The following is a 16,584-nucleotide window of genomic DNA, read 5'->3' on the forward strand; positions in this document are numbered from 1 at the left end:
TCATGCCCATGCCAGACTGCGTAGAAAGAAACTATTTCTGCCTCATTTCATGAATATAATCCTTTATATTACCCAAAGAAACCAGTTTTTAGCAAATATAAAAAGTACGTAATAATTTGAAATTAAAAATGGAATTTTCAATATCTTTCATTTTTATATCTGTGCCATAAATATGCCGAATACCATTAACTTTAATAAAAACAATTTCGATAACAGCTCTTTTATAAAATAATTACATTTCAACTTAATTAGCTCTTTCATAGAATAATTACATTTCAACTTAATTATAACTTGATAATATTATTATTTTAAATAAAATTCAAATAAACTGGCCAGTCGACATATTTCGTTTTTCTAGCTCACGGCTTACACAACAACATAACCGGCCCACACACATTGCACCGGCACATCATTAAGCCGGCCAAATAACTTAATTCTTACGACCACCCTCGAGATGCCAACTCATCTGCTACAAATGGCGAACCACATATGTAACTTCGGCACCCATATGTGTAGAGAGCAGATCCGAAAATGATCTATAAGCTTAAATTTTGTTTTTATTAAATTTCAAAGTCGCATCCCTCACTGGGTCGATCTGTGGCAGCCTTTACTACCTCGACCTGGGCTATCTTTAGATCACCTCGATCATTTTCAAACTATGTGGAAATCCCGATCTCAGGCATTTATCGAAGAAATTCGTGGAAATATTTATTTGTGCGATAATTATTCAAAGCTTTCCAGTTTATATCGATCACCCTGCAATGTTTCAACTACTAAAAATAAAGGGACATCAACATTAGTTACTTTTTCCACAACAGGTAAAAGACCAAATGGTCTCGCTTCTTTACCAATGAGTAACTCTAATGGGCTAACTATAGTCAATCTGTTGGGCGTGCAATTAAAAGCCAATTGAACCTCGCCTAAAGCGTCCTGCCAAGACCCCTGGTAAGATTCAGCTACAATTTATAAACCAATAATACTTGTACATTTTTTCAAGAGTTCTCTTCCAACCAAGGTGCATAATGGCTTCATGCACACTATTGACAGCGGACCACCTAAACGATTTTGGTATAATACGAAGACAACGAGTTTCTTTGAATTTTTCGACCGCAATTCGTATATTTTGTCCAATTCCTCATAAAGTTCACCAGATGTCAGAGTCATTCTTGGGCTTGGCCAGCTACTATATAATAGGTTGGCAAATATCCCCCTTCCGCTTTTTTGCTCTTTATTCAATGCTTTATAAAAAGTGTTACAGTGATCGGATTTAGTTAAAATATGCGCCGTTTTGTTCGATAATCTGTTTCCATCTAGACGGCAACTTCATAATACCTCCCTCGTAGAAGCCCCCCTCCTTATTTGCGAAAAACTCGGACAGCCACTTTTCACAAGCCTCTTTTGAGTTCAACTTTACACCACCAAGGGCAGTCGCCATGGACAGAAACAGGTGGTAATCACTTGGCGCTACGTCCGGGCTATATGGTGGATGCGATAAAACCACCCATCCGAGCTCCCGTAGCTTCTGACGAGTCATCAACGAAGTGTGTGGTCTGGCGTTGTCCTGGTGGAACACTACACCCTTCCTGTTGGCCAATTCTGGACGCTTCTGGTCGATCGCCTGCTTCAAGCGGTCCAGTTGTTCGCAGTAGATGGTAGAATTAAGCGTCTGGCCAAATGGGAGCAGCTCATAGTGGATGATTCCCTTCCAATCCCACCAAACACACAGCAAAACCTTCCTGGCCGTCAATCCCGGCTTAGCCACTGTTTGGGACGATTCACCGGCCTTCGACCACGACCGTTTTCGCTTGATATTGTCGTATGTGATCCATTTTTCGTCGCCAGTCACCATCCGCTTCAAGAATGGGTCGAGTTCGTTCCGTTTCAGCAGCATATCGCAGGCGTTGATTCGGTCCAGAAGGTTTTTTTGTCAAATCATGCGGCACCCAAACATCAAGCTTCTTTTTGTATCCAGCCTTCTGCAGATGGTTTAAAATGGTTTGGTGACTAACTCCCATCTCCTGGGCGATGTCACGAGATGCCACATGCCGGTCTAACTCGATGTATTCCATGATTTGATCGGTATTTGTCGTCACAGGTCTTCCGCCGGCTGGCTTATCCATGATGTCGTTTTCACCGGCTCTGAATCGTCGAAACCATTCCTCCGCGATTCCAAGTGATAGAGTACCATCCCCCAAAACACCATTAATCTCACGGAACGTTTCTCTAGCGGATTTGCCTTTAACGAAGGAAAACTTTAAAATAGCGCGAATTTCGGCGTTAGTGAACTCCATGTTTACACGTCTATAACTGTTGAACGCAATATACAAGCTAATCATGCATAGCGTCGTTTTGTAGGTTATGTCAAGACCTTTCAAATTATGTATAGTATTGCCAGATATGAGCTCTGTAGCGCTTTGTACATAGCCGCGAAATTCAAAAGACAAAAAGGCGAGATATTTATATTTGAGATATTTGACAACCTATTATTACGCCACAAAATAATAAAATGAATACCTTTTACGTAGTCCCGTCTTTAGCAGGGGATCTCTAATCAGGAATCCATTTTTGAAAACACTTTTATCTGTTACCCGAAGCTTCCTGTGGCAACAAACAAATAGTCACAGCCTCGAGAGCTCACTCACTGTTAGCAGCAAGCAAATGTCAAAGGGTGGTGGTCGGTAAAGATGTTTATTTCTTTGACCACGTAGTGCCGCAACTTGGCTAGTGCCCAGACTATGACTAACAGCTCCCATTCATCGGCAGCATAGTTAACCTCTCTGTCGCTCAATGTTCTAAAGATCATTGTAATTGGACGTCCCTCCTGGAAGAACACTGCGCCAATGCCATAGGCCGAAGCGTCGATCAAACGTTTTTTTATAGTCAGGGTATCTAAGTATGACATCCTCAGAAGCCAGGATATTACCTAGTTTCTCGAAGGCACGTTGGTTGCTTCACTTCGGAAAATTGAACTTGAATATTCCTGGACTGACACTCCAATTTTCGCCCTTCAGAATATCCGAAATGGGCCTCGGTACTGATGTAAAGTCTTTCATGATGCATACATATATAGTAGCTGGCCAAGCCCAAGAATGACCTTACCTCAAATACGTTTTTGGGCTCTGAAAATTCTTTAATAAGAGCCCCAAAACCTATTATTAGTAATAATAACGCTAAAAACTGTTGTAGACATGAATCGCTACCTAAATTAAAGTAGAAAACGAAAGCTCAGTCCCAGAGCATGAGATGTGAAAGAGTAGAGTAGGACCATCAGAAAGTAAGAAATGTGGGAATCAGTATAACATTAAAATGTGCTGCTCAATTATTCCGCATACGAAAGAATAAATAAGCTGATAAGGTTATGAATTCAAATTATTTCTGGGCGATTATATGTTTCAGCCTAACCACCGACCTATGACAGCGCTTTCATCAGTGGATTTTATCAAGTAAGCTAAGAATAACTAGTTTATTACCTGTCCGGCAGTTGAATATATAACTAAACGTATGATCGAAATTTACATATATGCCCATCTTGTTGTTTGAGTTTAAGTTAATTCTATAAACCATAAAGAAATTAATTGCAATACAATATTTTGTATAAAAATATATGCGATGAAGCTAAAAAAGACCCACTTATGAATTATACAAAATTTGTATTACACTTATTGAATAAAATTATTGATTTTGTAACACAAAATAGAAAACAAGCTTCGTGTGATTGAGTATTTTAGCAAACGGATGTGCCCCGCAGAATCCCTTTATCATTCATACAAGTTGGAGACGTTTGCTATTAAGTATTTTCGCTATGATTTATATGGACGTAATTGTTTAGTGTTGACAGATAGAAATTCGCTTAAAGCTTCCAGTTCCAAAGCTTCGAGTTAACTCCTAGATGGTGGTATTACATGCAGTCTTTCGATATTAAGGTAGAATACGATGATTTTCTTTTCCAAAGTCCTATACCAGAAGACAATTTTCTCTGACATCTGGAATTGGACAAAATATACGAATTGCGGTCGAAAAATTCAAAGAAACTCGTTGTCTTCGTATTATACCAAAATCGTTTAGGTGGTCCGCTGTCAATAGTGTGCATGAAGCCATTATGCACCTTGGTTGGAAGAGAACTCTTGAAAAAATGTACAAGTATTATTGGTTTATAAATTGTAGCTGAATCTTACCAGGGGTCTTGGCAGGACGCTTTAGGCGAGGTTCAATTGGCTTTTAATTGCACGCCCAACAGATTGACTATAGTTAGCCCATTAGAGTTACTCATTGGTAAAGAAGCGAGACCATTTGGTCTTTTACCTGTTGTGGAAAAAGTAACTAATGTTGATGTCCCTTTATTTTTAGTAGTTGAAACATTGCAGGGTGATCGATATAAACTGGAAAGCTTTGAATAATTATCGCACAAATAAATATTTCCACGAATTTCTTCGATAAATGCCTGAGATCGGGATTTCCACATAGTTTGAAAATGATCGATGTGATCTAAAGATAGCCCAGGTCGAGGTAGTAAAGGCTGCCACAGATCGACCCAGTGAGGGATGCGACTTTGAAATTTAATAAAAACAAAATTTAAGCTTATAGATCATTTTCGGATCTGCTCTCTACACATATGGGTGCCGAAGTTACATATGTGGTTCGCCATCTGGCACTTCTTCACAGGAACACAGTTCTAGGACCTTTGTATATCTTCCAAAAGTTATTTATTTCCTTTTGTTTCTGAAACCTCCTATGGCGTCACATCGAAACTTGTATTTGGATTGAGGGTCGAATGACTGTGCAGGACATCGACTGGATTGTCTGAAAAACACTGTTTCCGTGATCCGTGATGGTTTTGACCAAAGACACTAGAATAATAAGATTCGTAACGACATACGATTTTTTTGCACACGATTTTTTCGTGCTGGCTCTAGAGCTGGCTCTAGGCTCTCTCGAATTTTTGTCCAAGAGCCAGAGAGAGAGCCCTCTAGAGCCAGCAACGCATACAGCGACAGCCGATCACTGTATCTGTGCACACATATGCTCGTATATAGTAAATTTGACAAAATATGCCCTTCACTTCAGAACTTTATGAACTTTCAATCTATATTATTTGTACTCGATTGCCACCAAGTAAAAAACTCTAATTGTGCATTGCCTTAACAAGATAATTATTTAAATAAATCATAATATAAAAATATAAATGTACAGAATAATACCTAATTAATTTAAAAGATTACTATATACTAGAAAATATGTCGATAGAGTATTCAGCTCGCGACGTGGAAAGTTAGGGATTCTTAGGTGCGATGGTCCTGCCTCAAGAACTAAATTTTGCAATAAACAGGTTGCATATAAAGTTTTTTAACTATTTAGTACATTTATTAGTACAAATTATTAGTATACAAGAAAAAAAAATATGACAACTTATGTAAATGACCAATTTTCAGTATTTTAAAATCCAAATATTATTTTGTTGAATGTTTTTGTTATATTCTAATTTGATATTTTTAAAAACCTCGCAATTTTGGGTAGATAAAAAGGGGCGCCAAATTTATTGTTTCTTCTCTTAGTTCCTTTTAATCCGTTTGCTTAAAGCTGACAAATTGATGGAACTCATCGCTTGCTACTTTTTTTCTTTCCAAATTTTAATAATATATCCGTATTGAAATTCAATAAAAGTTTATATGTAAAGTTCAGTTGTAAACGGTAGCTAATTCAAGCGGCGACTTTAACCAACTAATATTAAAAAAACTTCCTAAAAAAATAATAATCACGGCAACAATTTTAAAATAATATTTTATTAGATTATATTACAACGAACTTGACCAAAACAAAAATCAAATTCGTTTCTTGAATCAAAATTGATTTCGGACCGAATATCGACTTCTAGCACAACTACGCACATTTGCACACTGTTACACTCATTACACACACACATTACACACTTACTGTTTTCACTCAAACAAGCAAGTGAATTCTATTTTTAGATTATTATACTCTCAATTTTATGCAAGTGGGGAGAGAGCAATTATTGCCGCCACCAAAAAAGTGGCTGCATAGTGCAAAACCAATGTATGGCCGTTAGGCATCCTATTATTCTAGTGTCTTTGTTTTGACCCTATATAGTGTCCGGACCCCCCATTATATGAAAATCTCTCCCAAATCCGAATTTATAAATTTCGTGCTCTACCATTCCTAAGGTACTTATCCAAGAAAAATCAAACCGACCACTTTTGCTTAAAATACTACCGTGAGTCATTGTCTCAGAAAAAATAACTGTTTTTGGCCTTAATAGACCCCAAAATATTCCCCCACTTCTCCAAGGGTCAATACAGGTGTTTTCTTCCAAACTTGAAACATGTTTGTTTGAAAGGTTTGAGGTTATTACCTTTGACTTTCCTTTAACTTTCAATTAATTTACAAGTTTTGTTTGCGATGCAGAAGGCCTGAAGGGCTGAATCCTTGCCTGTTCTTCTAAGCAGTGACCTAACCCAATAAAATGGTCCAACTACGCCTTCCATTCGCTCATATTTAATAGCGTTTCTAACCATAGTAGAATAGTACACAATAATATTTGCACTTCAACATATGTATGTCTTACCAGCTGAAATCAGTTCTTTAATCAAATCTAGCCTCCACCTGTATGTGTACATAAACTGACAATACTGACTATAATTCTTAAATTAACCATGATAGTGCCAGCAGCTCATGAAATTAGTATTTTACCCATAATTTCGAATAACAGTTATTAACTGAACACACACATGGACTAAAAAAACATAGGCACTATGAAAGAAAAAATACGAAAATATTTGAAACATTTCAGAATTTTATAAAACTAATATTGCCTTAACACATGAAATCATGGAAACAAAAACAGAAAATAATTGGTAGGAACAGCATTATACTCGTAAAGTAAAGGCTTATTGAATAGTGTGTAACATGTAGAATGAAGCGTTTCCGACCATATAAAGTATATATATTCTTGATCAGGATCAATAGCAGAGTGGATGTGGTCATGTCCGTCCGTCCGTCCGTATGAACGTGAAGATTTCAGGAACTATTAAAACTAGGAATTGCTAGAAAAAGCTAGAAATTATGTTAGACATGCAGATTCCAAAGGCATAGGCGCAGTGCAAGTCTGTTTACTCATGTTGATACGCTTACTCTAACGCCCACAAGCCGCCCAATACTGGCACCCCCGCAATTTGGAAAAATTTTACACTAATTATTTTTTTATTCTGTATTTGTCTTGCCCATTTCTATCGGTATACCAATAACATTTTGGCCACGCTCGCTCTATCACCCAAAAGCCTCCCAAAACCAAGCACTCACTTTTGAAAATTTTTTGGATTTTTTTTTCATGTTTTTATTTTTTTATTCCAATTCCTATCGATAGGATATTCCAATGTTTAAATTTATCGTTCGCAATCCCAGAAGCTGATTGAAATGAATTTCTATTCTACTTACATGTTTTAGTTACTAGTCTTGTTCAGATTCCACAACCACGTGGTGGTAACTATTATTGCTCTTATGAACCAATATCATCACTGTATGCTTGCTCCAACCCCTATCAGTAAAATAAGCCAATGGAAGATTTTCATACACTCTCCGAAGCTGTCGAGGCGGCGCATCAGAGCATCGTGTTTACAAATTGCAGTGCACGAGGACCACCCTTTTTAAGACATTCATCGACGACTTACAGTATCTGTGTAACATCGTTTTAGTCCCAATCAAAGCTTTAAGCGCGACGGTCGAATAAAACAAGGGAGATAAATTAACGGAATTACATTCACCCCTGTGAAATTACCGCAAGTTGTCATCGTAATAATAAGTTGTTTCGGATAAAACCATTATAATTAAACGCAAATGTATAAAGTCATGATTCACGGTTAATGCAAATACCTTCACGCGGTTAGTTTTTTTTTTTAAATAATTTTATATCATTAAAATATAAACGTATATTAATAAATAATTAATGTTTTTTAAAATAATATATTCCACATGTATTACGGAAAGCGGGTCTTTACTTTATTTAAGGCAGAACAACTTTTGTTTTTTTTAATATTAATTAATTTAATTTAATCTTCTTGCCTCCAAAATTGCTCAAAACGGATCTACCGTTTTCAAACTTTCGGTTTCCTTTCTATAAATACATGCATAATAAACAAATTTTTGCACAGGCTCGGATTTCACAATAGTTGCTAATTTATATTCTATTTGGCAAACAATTTTTTTTGCTTAAAATACGATATTTTTTTATTTACAAAAATGCTGTTTTTTGACAAAAAACTTTTTAATTGAAAAAGGTTGTACCACTATATTTGTATAATACTAGCAATATTTAAATAATATCTTTTATAATTGCTAAACATTTCTAGGTGATATACATATAAAGAAGGAGAGCAAGGTTTTGATTAATATCTCAGGGTGTATGTACGAATTTGATAACAGCAAAATTTAGCTTCTTGATGATTGCGTACTAAGACTTTGAATATGTATAAGTTAATATCGGAGAACTTGTAAAAGTAAATATAATAACATTACTATTTGAGCATGTGGGCAGAAACAGCATCCACAAAAAATGTTTGCCCATGTATAACTCCGATTTAAAAATATGTTCAAGCCGACTATTTAAAATAAACAGTTTCGGCGTACTTGTCTGTCTGATATTAAACTGATATGGCTACATTTTTCCGCCTAAAGCTTCAGCATTCCTAAAGGAACAAACTATATGCTGAATGATTACTGATTACTGAATTTATTTTGTCTAAATACCATAGATTAAAAACAAGAGAGAACGCTTTAGTCGAGTTCTTCGACCATCTGGTTGCCAGATGAAAGTATTTGATCAGCAAATATTTTATTTTCAATTTTTGCAAAATGCTTAAAATGTTGGCGCCAAAATAAATAAATGTAAACAATGTGGCATCATTTACTCTGGCTTCGAAAATCTGGTTTCATTAATAGTTTTTGATGTTCATTTTAGTTCATTTTGAAATGAAACAGCCTGAAACCAATTAGCTATTTGAGTGGAGCACCGTTTAAGATATCTGTCCGAATTTGGAAACTGATGGGACCTACAAAGTACCCCTGGTTCATTTATAATTTATTTGTGACAAAAAAGTGAAGAGTATATATATATATGTAAATTTATGACATCTACTCACTCGGCGGACTGAACTTTGAACTTTTATAATTTTTTGTGATAGACAATTGAATAGCATTTATATATGAAATCAATGATATTTACTTATTATTCATTCCCTGCGAGCTTCAACAAACATGTTTGGGAAAATTTGTTTGAACCAATCATAGGATTTTAACAAAATCTATTTCTAACAAATAATGGGCAATGTCCCATCAACCTATTTTTTCTTTTTTTAATTTTTACTTTTACAATTCCACTATCTTTATTCTGAACTGAGTAAATGTGTGTAATTCCTATAGTTTTCGCGATACCTTTCTATTACAGAACGCGGTTTCGACAATTTGGAATTAAAATTTATCAAAATCTGATGACTATACCTATAGCATCAATGGAAACAGATGGAAAATGAATTGATAATACTATAATTGAAATCAGCGGTTATTTTTTATAACAAATTTTCTATTGTAAAAGGCTTATAAGTGATGTCAAATCTTGTATGTTGTGTTTATTATACCCGTTACTCGTAGAGTAAAAGGGTATACTACATTTCTTGAAAAGTATGTAACAGGAGGAGGAAGAGTGTCTGTCCGCCTCCATCTCAGGAACTACAAAAGCTAGAATGTTGAGACTAAGCATGCAACTTCCAAAGACATAGACGCAGCGCGCAAGTTTGTTTCCAAATGTTGCAACGCCCACTCTAAAGCCCACAAACCGCACAAAACTCTTACGCCCACACTATTAAAAAATGTTTGTTTTTTTTTAATTTTAAATTTTTTTCACAATTTCTTCCGATATTACAGAAAATGTTGAAATTTCTTGTTTGCGCTTTGATCAAAATCGGACGACTCTTCATCTTTTTTTTTTTGGTTGTGAAATTGTTTATTACATATATGTATAATAATAGAATGTATGGTAGTATTATAGAAAATAAATTAAATTAAAAACATTATTTGAAAGCAAGCTGAGTGAATTCTGTCTACTTCAAATGTCTTGTATTGTTTAAGTAAATTATATATGGTTGAGTAGATTTTTTTGGGGTCACCAAATTTTGACTTTACTTTTACGGATAAATCTTCTAAAAATTCTATCATGCCAAAAAAACTTTTAATTTCTTTGTTTTCTATGTATACGTGCTCTAATTTTTTCGTACTTTACCTGAGTCTCTACCTGACTTGACGTAGAAACTGACCCTCGGTTTTTATCCAATTTTCCCAATAATAAATTTAATGTTTATATGCTTATGACGGCTTCAAAATGTTTGTTTTTATATATTATTATAAAAATGAGAATACCATCCTAATAGACTAGACAGATATGGCCAATGTACGAGTTGAGCAGATTGTTCATTAGGCATAGAACTGTTGTCGTGACGTTGAGTTCTAAAATGGAAAACAATTTCTATCTAAATATTTTGTCAAATATGTACATTTGGGATTCGGTAGTGATCTTAATGTTTTTTGGTGTTTAATTAGTTTTGTAAACGTAATGAATAAATAAATAAAATAATATTATTTTCAGGTTAAATAAGGCTGCATTAACTTGACATCGATAAAAAAATCGTGGACTTCTTTCAAATTTATTTATAGTTGTAGTAAACGTAATCTCTTAATTAAATGCTGTTTTTATAACCGTTATGTCCTTATAAACGCCTCGAACGTTGAGATTAAGCAGCAGCTTACAGAGATATATGCTGCATCTAGATTGTTTCCAAACGTTCCACGCCCACGCTAAAGCCTACAAACCGCACAAAACTGCCACGCCCACAATTTTGAAAAATTGTTTTTTTTTTGTATATATTGTGTAAATTTCTATGGATTTGCTTTAATACTTTTTGCTACGCCTACTCTAACGCCCACAAACCGTTTAAACTGTCACGCCCACAATTTTGAAAAATGTGATATTTTTCATTTTTTATATACCTTGTAAATTTCTATTGATTTGCCAAAAAACTTTTTGCCACGCCCATTCCAACGGACACAAACAGCAATAGGGAAAGTGCAGATAATTAGTCAGAATGCTGGCTTAAAGTAAAAACAAGATAGAATGCTATAGGCGAGTTCCCCGACTATCAGATACCCGTTACTCAGCTGGTGCTGAGAAGTGCTCAGAAGTGCGAACGAAAAATTACTGTATTTTCTGAAATATCGGTAGAAAAAATAAATTGCGCAAAAATAATGAACAAAAATTTAAAATTTTTTCAAAAGTGTGGGCGAGGTAACATTTGGAAACAAACTTGCCCTGCGTCTATGTCTCTGGAAGCTGCATTTTTAGAGGTATGTATGTCACTTCAAAATCCGAACAATATAAGTTGAGTTATGGAGTTTAGAACTTCCGCCATGGGACATTTCTTAATTTTTTTTTAATTTCTACATCATAACGTCAAAAAAATTACAAAAAAAAAAATGAATTTTTAAATTTAAATGCAGATTTTTAGAGATTGCGCCAGAAACATTTAGAGTTATGCCACTGCAAAATCCGAATAAGATAAGTTGAGTTACGAGTATGGAGTATGGAGTTGAGAACTTCAGCCTTGGGACATTTTTTAATATTTTTGAATTTCTAGAACATCAACATCAGAAATTTCTCGAATTTTACAAGTTAAGGTCTGTTTGTGGATGTTAGAGTACGCGTGGCCAACATTTTTTAAACATAACGATATAAATTGGAACACAACAAAAAAATTAAGAAATTAAAAAACATTGTTAGAAACTGTTGGCGTGGAATTTTTAGGCAGTTTTTGGGCGTCAGAGTGAGCGTGGCAAAAAAAAAAAGAGTGGGCATGGCAGCATTAGTAACAAACAGCAGCATTAACAAAACAAACAAACCAAACGACGAATGGTTGGGATTGCTTATTCGGCAGTCACACCGACTCGTCCTTCTTCCCGCACCCCTTGCTGTTGCACCCAGCACTTAACGGTCGAAGACCCGGCTGTAGAGGCTCCAGAGCCAACTGGAAGAAATAGTGTTGACGTCGAACCTCAAGTTTGAAATTTTTGAATAAAAATTATAACGTAGTAAAGGAATTCGAATAAGACTCTTCTTCTAATTCAGTTAGTCGAAAATGTGTCCTGATGAATTGGTTTATAGACTGCATCTTTTATGCTGACGAATGGGTTCACAGGTTATACCTTTTGTTTAAAAGTTTGAAAATTGATTATGTCTGCTGTCGACGGTAGATTTATGTCATCTAAGGAGTTTAAATGTTTATGTCGTATTCGACAATTTTGCAAATGGTATAATAGGAATATACAGGTTGTTGGTTGTGTCAAGAAGAAGGGCAGTAGCGGGGAGGATAAGAAAAGCAAACCACGACGAGGAAAGACATTACGGCACGGATAAGACAATCCAACGTATTCAACGGAACTTTTGGATTTCACGCTACTTATCTTCGTGCCCAGAGTGCTGTAGTTACAAAGTAAAAGGAATCAAGTCTGAAGGGTCACTGCATGTATACGACACGGTACCTATACCATACCGTACAATAAATATGGATCACATAGGCCCGTTCCCAAAGAGCAAATGTGTAAATCTTCACATTTTGGTTATTGTATGCGCATTCACCAAATACACGTTTTTGGCAGCAACACGAACAACGCTAGTTATTAATGCACTTCAGCAGCTGTTTGCAGTATTTGGTCAGCTGTGTCGCATAATCTCAGATCGCGGCAGAGCAGATGCAGAGCCAATTTGTTATTCATGATGCCAAAATTAAAATTTTTTTTTGAATTTTTCGTTTTAATTTTTTTTTTTCAGTCTGTCCGCCCACTCTAACGCCCACAAACCGCCCAAAACTGTCACTCCCACAATTTTTAAAAATGTCATATTTTTTTATCTCTTTTAATATCTATATATATATATATATAAACATATATCTGCCTGTTACATAATTTTCAACGAATCTAGTATGCCCTATTACTCTACGAGTAACGGGTATAATAATCCCTGGGCTGCAGTTAGGTAACCTATATTTATACCCGTTACTCGAATAGTAATAGGGCATACTAGATTTGTTGAAAATTATGTAATAGGCAGAAGGAAACGTTTCTGACCATATAAAGTATATATTCTTGATCAGGATCAATAGCCGAGTCGATTTGGCCACGTCCGTCTGTCCGTCCGTCCGTCTGTCCTTATGAACGCCTCGAGCTCAGGAACTACAAATGCTAGAATGTTGAGATTAAGCATGCAGCTTCCAGAGACATAGACGCAGCGCAAGTTTATTTCCAAATGTTGCCACGCCCACTCTAACGCCCACAAACTGCACAAGACTGTCACGCCCACACTTTTGAATATTGTGATATTTTTCGACTTTGTTTTATATATCTTGTAAATTTCTATATCTGACAAAAAACTTTTTGAACGCCCACAAACCGCACAAAACTCTCACGACCACATTTTTATAAAATTCTTAGGTTTTTTTCATTTTATTACTTTTTGCCAAATTTCAACCGATATTCCAGAAAATTTGTTAAATTTCTCGTTGGAACTTCCACTAGCTGAGCTGGTCCTTCCGCTCTATATTGTTGTTTATTTATTTATTTTTTTTGCCAATTTATGCCAAAAAGATTGTTGAACTTTCTCGTTTGGACTTAACTCTTAGTAAAAAGACTAACTGGTAACGGATATTTGATAATGGAGGAACTCGACTATAATTGTAGTAGTGTTAAGAAACGTTTTTGAATTGGTTATCGTGTTTTATAAAATCTTGGAATGTTGCATATACATATTTCTGTTTGATTTATTTTTATTATATGTCGTTCATAGTTAAGTAAGTATTTTTATTATCCCTGTGCTCAGAAGTAAAAAACAGTTATTCAGTTATGGGTGTAATACTTATTTGTTGAGATGCTGTCAATGGTATTTTTGTCCATGTCACTGTCGTAATCAATTTTAGAATCAGAGTCTGAAATCCAGGTTCCTATATTAGTTCCTATTTAGATCATGTCTTTATTACTGGATTCACTAACTCAGCTTACGTTTCCTTTTCGTCTTTAGTATATTCAAGATCTACTACATGTTCCTAGCGGCTTTTATTAATTTTATCTATCTTTTGTTCTTATTGTTCTACCTGTAACGTTATGGGTTATTTCATGACTATAATCATTATTGTCTATTTAATATTCATTTATTTATCTTCAGGATCTGTTATTGTATTAGTGTATTATTAATAATTCCTAATATTTGTTAATGGAAGCTCGCATATATGGCCAAGTTTGGGAGTATTACAGAATTATCATTCATTTTGATCCATTATTTGGTTTTCCTAATTCAATGTAAGCTCTTTGTGTCTCAAAGTCTGCGCCATTATTAAATTAAATTACATAACGAAAGTGTGTTCACATATAAATTTTAAAATTATATATTTGCTAAAAGTTCAACCATGTCACAGTAAATTTGTTTATTAAGGTAGTGAATAAGTTCGTTATAATCTTGATTTCCTTTTTAAATAGAAGTTGGTAATTAGTTGGACATTTCCCTAATTTGGAATTTATTATTGATAGTTGTTTTGTTGAAATGGTATGCCAGGATACGGATAATTTTTCTATTGGGTTGCAATATGGAGATTTGAATTTTCTGATAAAGCCATGTTTTATCTTTTCTAAAATTTGTTTTTCTACTTCTATGTCGTACATGTAGGGATAATTATAATAATAACGTGCCTTATTTTATTCGTAAAAGTCAAATTGTCACCTTCATGATACTGAATGTCAAAGTATTTCACCATTAAATAATGAGTTTCATTTTTTTCTATATTATTAAAGTTATCATCTGTAATATTTTAGTTAGTTTGCAAGGCATAAATATATTTCGTCAGCTACTATCAAAAAGGAATGATTACATTTTTCGGTTATATTTACCATAGGGAATATATATACACGGTACTCGTAGAGTAAAAGGGTGTACTAAATTCCTAGAAAAGTGTTTAACTGGTAGAAGGAAGCGTTTCTGACCAAATAAAGTATGTATATTTATTTATCAGTTGAGTTGAGTTGAGTTGAAAGTTACGCATGCAGATTTCAGACATATAGACGCAAGTGCAAGTCTGTTTCCTGATGTTGCCACGCCCACACTAACGCCCACAAAGAGACAAAAATTGACACGCGCACACTTTTAAAAGAGGGGAAGCTTTAGTTGACTTCCTCGACTATCAGATACTCGTTACTCAGCTATAGGGATTGAGAAATTTCAAAAAAATGTATGGCAATTCGTTAGAATTTGGGAGAAAAAATAATAAAATAAAAAATAATTAAAAAAATTTAATAATTGTTCAAAAATCATTATAAAAATGAACTCCATTGAATTTGTTTATCTGCTTTAATTCCATTTTTGTATTGTTAAAATTTAGATTCGGAATATAATTCAAATTTTTTCATTAGTTAGACATTAGAAATCCTTTTTTATAATTTAACTAAGGTGGTTTATTTTATGTACATAGGTTCGTTTTGCGGACGGACATACTATTTTCACAAAGTTATTTTAATCGCTTTTATGTAATTCACTCGTAAGGATTTTAGTTGTATCCTACCGACTGCTCCAGTTCGCTTCGGAGATATAAAAAAAAGATTTTGTAGAATCCAAATTTCACATTGATTTTACAAGATATATTTATAACAATGGCTTGTATCAGTCGGTAATAGCGATGCTGACAGCAACAGAAGACTTTAATTTCGATTTATCAAAACAATGGCCTGAATACGGTTCCTTTTTTTAATTTACTTGGATTGGCTATTTCGATCCTGGCCAAGAATAAATATATATTTTATATGTTCCGAAATCCTCGTTATTATTTTTAGGAAACAAAATTAAAAAAAGCTTGTAGATAAAAACGCAAATTCTAGTTTCTTTACGATATTTGCTTAAATTGGAAAAGTTAAATTGGAGAGTTTCTTAATTATGCAACATGAGACCTTAAATCGGGTTTTCATCAAACCGTTTCTTGGTTGAGTTGAAAGAAAAGATTTTAGAGAAAAACGGGATTTATAAAAATGATTAGTTCGGCGAAAAAGTTTTCCTAAACTCAAACAAGCGCCTTACTATAGACGGTCTCCATTATGCTCTAAAGAACGCTATTAACCTAGCGATTGAGCGCTTAAAGTTAGTTTTTAATTAACTATGTTGGATAGGAAAGTCAACTAGGCGATGCGGAATTTAAAAACAGAATAATTTTATTATAACTATAATTATAATAATTATTATAATATATATGTATATACATATATAATATATACATATATAATAATAATATATAATAATATAAAATAAATAATATTTAATATTAATATATAAAAATTATAATAATATAATATTAAAATATATTATTATATTATATTATACATATAATTATAACTATAATTATATTTATAAATGATTCATTAGCTACTCTTATCCATTATTAAAAACAATATAGAATGCTATAGTCGAGTTCTCCGACTATCAGATACCCGTTACTC

General features: G+C 34.2%; 1 protein-coding gene across 1 annotated transcript in view; it reads left to right on the forward strand.

The window, feature by feature from the left end:
• The first annotated feature begins 7,559 nt into the window (after positions 1–7,559).
• Positions 7,560–16,584, forward strand: part of LOC26526371 (lachesin) — a 182,502-nt gene continuing 173,477 nt past the window's right edge. The window contains exon 1 of the mRNA XM_015157306.2: positions 7,560–7,896. The gene's annotated coding sequence lies outside the window, so the exon portion shown is untranslated. The remainder of the gene's footprint in view (positions 7,897–16,584) is intronic.

This window comes from Drosophila erecta, unplaced genomic scaffold (assembly GCF_003286155.1).
Source record: "Drosophila erecta strain 14021-0224.00,06,07 unplaced genomic scaffold, DereRS2 tig00000246-arrow-arrow-pilon, whole genome shotgun sequence".
In the NCBI taxonomy this organism is placed as follows: domain Eukaryota; kingdom Metazoa; phylum Arthropoda; class Insecta; order Diptera; family Drosophilidae; genus Drosophila; species Drosophila erecta.